Source organism: Arachis ipaensis, chromosome B9 (genome assembly GCF_059453495.1).
Source record: "Arachis ipaensis isolate K30076 ecotype BB chromosome B9, ASM5945349v1, whole genome shotgun sequence".
Classification (NCBI taxonomy): Eukaryota; Viridiplantae; Streptophyta; class Magnoliopsida; order Fabales; family Fabaceae; genus Arachis; species Arachis ipaensis.
The window spans coordinates 10,555,090-10,560,181 of NC_142444.1; the positions used below are offsets into that span (position 1 = coordinate 10,555,090).

At 28.2% G+C, this 5,092-nt stretch overlaps 1 pseudogene; it reads left to right on the forward strand.

Moving 5' to 3' along the window:
• Nucleotides 1-4,047: 4,047 nt before the first annotated feature.
• Nucleotides 4,048-4,933, forward strand: LOC148543713 (uncharacterized; annotated as a pseudogene).
• The last annotated feature ends 159 nt before the right edge of the window (nt 4,934-5,092 follow it).

A 5,092-nucleotide genomic window follows, 5' to 3' on the forward strand; every position in this document is an offset into this window, starting at 1 on the left:
GTAGTTAAGTAGATGGATAAATGTTAAATTTGAATTATTTTTGTGTATATATTTTATTTTATATAAATAAAATAAAACGAAGATACAAAATTTATTTATATATATATATATATATATATATATATATATATATATATATATATATATATATATATATATATATATATATATATATATATACTACAAAAGATATACATCACTACTTAGTAATATATCAATGAGAAATAATACAATATATGAGGATAAAAAATCTCCATAAATATAAAAAATAATCATAATGTATTTATATATTTTTGTCAAATTGTAATTATTTTTAAAGAATAAAATATTATTTATCTTCTAAAATTATTTTATCAAAAATTAAATCTGTTAGAGACTAAAATAATAATTTACTCTAATTTTGTGCTTCTAATTAAAACTTTTTTGAGAGGCATGTTTATGACATAGTATCAAAATTTAATATTTTAATTTTTAATTAAAAATTAAATTTTAACACATAGTTGGATGTGCTTTGCATCTATACTTTAAGTCTTATATTCTTGCATAAAATGACATGTTAATTGTTAAGTATAAAACATTAAATTATGAAGGAATCCTGTTTTTAGTTCTTTGACGTGCAAGGAATATTAATTTTTTTTTTTTTAACGGTTCCACTAATTATCTCATATCCTAAACATTTGCTGAACATGTGCACGCACATAATCAAACAAGTCAAACAAAATAAAAAATTAACATATACCTAAAAGCAACCTTTGCTTAATTGCTTCAAACATTGAACATCATGTCACACATTTCCAATAAAATTCTTTGGTAGTTACTGCTATACCTAATCCTCAGATAATGAGACATCATCATGATCTGACAATGATATAAAGAGATTGATTTTTTACAATTATTATTTAAAAAAAAAAAAGACATTGTTTTAGTTAAAATTTGGTGATGCCAACTGAATTTTTTTGTGAATAACCGAAATTTTTTAGAAAAATAAAAAATTCAGGGATCGAATTTTCTTTTGTTTTTTATGTGCACATTCTAAATAGTTAGGCAAATATTTCTACAAAAATTCATATCAAATTTATAAATTGTTTGTTAAATATAAAAGTAATTTATCATTTATAAAAAATAGGGTATATGAATTTTTTTATTATTTTTGTCACGTTGTTAAATCATTCAAAAACTTATTTTTTTAAAAAAAAATTTACTAGCAATATAAACTTTTGAGTGCGATGTAACAGTTTACCCTAAAAAAATAAAAAATTGTATTAAAATGTTCTATTATCATTCCTTTATTTGCTGTAAAGTCATAGGTATTATTTGGACTGTGTATTGGTTCATTTGGTTGTAAATTAATCAAATCATGCACATATATGATATATAGCTAATGTATTTTATTTTATTGGAGGCTATACATATATATGCCCCCTCAAAATAACATTACTTTTGAAATCAAATAAAAATTAGAAGACAAATTAAAGTAGGGATTAGGTTGAGAATTGACAGCACATTGTTGATGATGATGATGATGATCATCCAGCCAAATTTATAGGACCACAAATTATATTATAATTTTGGTTTCTTAATGCATGAATCCAAAATGGAAATGGTGAGGAAAGATATAGCAACCCTTTCAAGACAAAATAATACTGTAGGTGGTAGGTAGGTTACTTAGTCCAGATAAATTATTATTATTATTATTATTATTATTATTATTATTGATGCTCTGTTAGATATAATACGATTATACTCTTCTTATAAATCGGTCATTTTAATAATAAACATATTTGTTATCCTGTTAGCAAAAGATTAGATAAGAACTAAGAAATAAAATCTCACTGAAAGAGGAGACTATTACAAATAATCTCAGCACTATGCTCAGTCATCAAAAAATAAAATTTAAGAGTGATTATCGAAATACCAAGTCTACAAAATAACAGTTCTTTATCACAACAATTTTATAAAAAAAAAAAATCTTAAAAAAAAAAGTATTTTATTCACTTTAAATACATATTATATTCATTTCACATTCTTTCTTATTTGAGTGTTGGAATGTCTTTGTAAGTGTCTACTGCCACTGTTCAAAGACAAAATGAGTTATACATTATCTAAGATTTACTACGCAGGAACAATTATTATTATTATTATTATTATTATGATAAGTAAACTTTCATCATACTCAAATAGACCAATTCTAATAGGAATACAGAAAATGAATTATAGATATTCCTGTGGAAAATTTATAAATCAATAATTTTTCATTTTCTGGGCAGTGTTTTTTATGGGTCCTTAGCTTGGACTGTATAGTGGGCTGGTGCCATCAGAAAAAGACCCATTTGATTTTTGTTAATTTGGAATATACTAGTACTTTGACCAAAACAAAGTTAGATTTTCCTTTTAAAGAAATCATGGATTTGGGACACCAATATGAACTGTCTAAGCCATTCGAATTGCAAACATTTTTGTACAAGTTGGGCAGTTCATCAGCTCTTCGCCCATTTACTTTCTCATAAAAAAAATAATTTAATATATCTTTTAGGTTTGTCAACAAATGATATAATGTATAAACTATTCGAAAGTTTAGTTACTCCTTAATGGTAAGATAATTAATCAGTTTCAGTACATGTGGAACATTTTTTTTTGGGGCATCTATGGTAAATTCACCTAATAGAAATAGATGATAATTACTCTAGTACACACTAACTCTCTAGCTTTCTTATTAATTCACTTTTATTTATCAAATATCTATCAAAATAAAATTACTTAAAAGAGCAAATATTTTATAATTTAATAGAATGACAAAATCACTATATACCATCATTAGGCAAAATCAGAATTTACAAGGTACAAAAAGAGAGAAGGTTTTTACTTTTTAGATATGTGATTCATCATCGTTGGAGCATTTCACCTTTCATATCACAAATTTTTCTCTTAGCTAGCTAGAATGTCTTAGTAAAGTTTTATATTTTTTTTTTGTTTTCTTCTGTAATGGCAAAAGGATAAATCATGGGTTAGTGAGCCATTTAGGAAAAGTTATGAGGAAAAAAAAAAAGGCAAGATACATTAGGTAAAAAAACCATGAAGATGTTTGTTTCGGTTTGTTTCTTGTTTTTGAAACTACCCTCCCTTAAGTTCTTTTGACGTCTGGTTCTGAGAACTTTTTCGTTTATGTTTAGTTCTAAACTGGTTTAATTATAGTAAAAATTGAAAATAGATCTCATTGTATTTAGATGTTAAGCTAAGATATATAGATCTTTGCCTTTGTTCTATATATTTTCTTTTATAGTTGGATTGACGAGATAAAAAACTACAATTAACATTAATGATGTTGAGGTTAAGGTTCCGTTAAGTTTCATGTTGGCTAATGGAAAATAGACAAGAGTCGATTTGTCCCACTTTAAAAAACAAAAACGACATCGTTTAAAATACTGAAACGTTGCAATTCGATTGAATAGGTGAACGTCATATTAAAGTTTCCATATAAGCCCCCTGTGTTGCTCACATAATTTCTAAAAAACTCTAGCAGAGCAAGAGTCATCCCCCTACAGTTCTCGTTGACCTCTCGAAATTGGAATGACGAGTTGACAGTGTTGCTGACAAAATTGTTGATTGAACTCCACACATTGTTGTCGGTGGTTGGATAGTGCGGCTGACGGAGCTTGATGGAAGCTTGGACGGAACTTGCACGACATTTGCGACTTGCCAGGTTAGTGTGGTCCTCCCTTTTCCTTTTTAGAAGTGTGTTATCGTTTTCAATAATCCTGACATGCTTTGCCATGTACATTATGTGTGTGGTACACGAAGAAGAGAAATAAAAAATAATGTGATTTTAGGATAATAAATATCTAAACATCTAAGCATTGTTGTATTTTCTGATGTAATTAGTTATTTAATGTTGGAATGCACATATTGTGAGAAGGAAGACAGATTTCACAATTTTTTACAAATAGAAAAAAATCTAGAGATTTTAATTTGGAATTGATATTGAAATAGAGTCAAATTAAATTGGTATGTAAGTTGTTAATTTAATGTATGTATTATATTATATTGCAGATGTTTGAATATCTTATTGTTCCCATATTTCATCACGGAAAAAAGTTTGTGAGAGACAGTGAGAAACATATGAGTTATGAACATGGTAAAGTGAAGAAGTCCTCACCAATAGATGTGAATTATGTGATTTTTTTTATTTAGTTATTTTATTTAAAGAGTTGGGATATGTTGAGTATAAGAAAATGTATTGGTATGACATATAGGCCCTTGACATGGAGTCTAGGCTTCATCCCATTAAGGATGATCAGAAAATTAATAACATGAGGGAAATCAAGCTCAGGAACAGGAACAGTGAGGAGTTTTACATTTATTTTGAGCATCTTGTAGATATGTCAGTGGTGCTTGATGATGGCTTGGTTGATGAAGCTGTTGTTTTGAGTGATTCCTCACTAAATTTTGATGATGGATACGAGAGTGCGGAGGATGAGGCATGGAAACTACCTCCAGCTGGTTATGAGGAAGATTCTGATAGTAGCTGTGATGAGAGAGTGCTAAAGAATAAGACAGAAAAAAGTCTATTCTAAAGAAGGTTGTGACCCAAAGGAAGAAGAAAGACATTCACAAGGACATCTCCTCTAGGACTGTTAAGAAGTATTTTAGTGTGAAGAAGAATCATGTCTTGAAAGATGGAAAGCCTAATGGTGGGAGTAAGGATAATAATAGGCCTCATTTAATTTATGCAAGCTCAAGTAGGGATCAAACTAGTAGACTTGTAGATGGTGGACATGATGAGAATGGTTCGAAAAATAGTTGGCTATGTTATGGATCCAACATTGACCCAAATAATTTAGAAAATAATAGTGACTATGATAAGCTTTATGAATATAAAAGTGAGGCCTTCAATAGCCCAATTTCCAGTGATGATGGGAGGGAGGACAGCATATAACTCAAATAATGAAGAGAGTAAGTATGGTGAAGTGGAGTTTAAAGTTACAGATGTTCCCTACAATGGAGGTATTCAAGCAAGCTCTAAAAGACTACTTTGTTTATGAGGATACGGATGTTATCTAATTAAGAATGAGAAGCAAAAAGTAAGGGATGCATG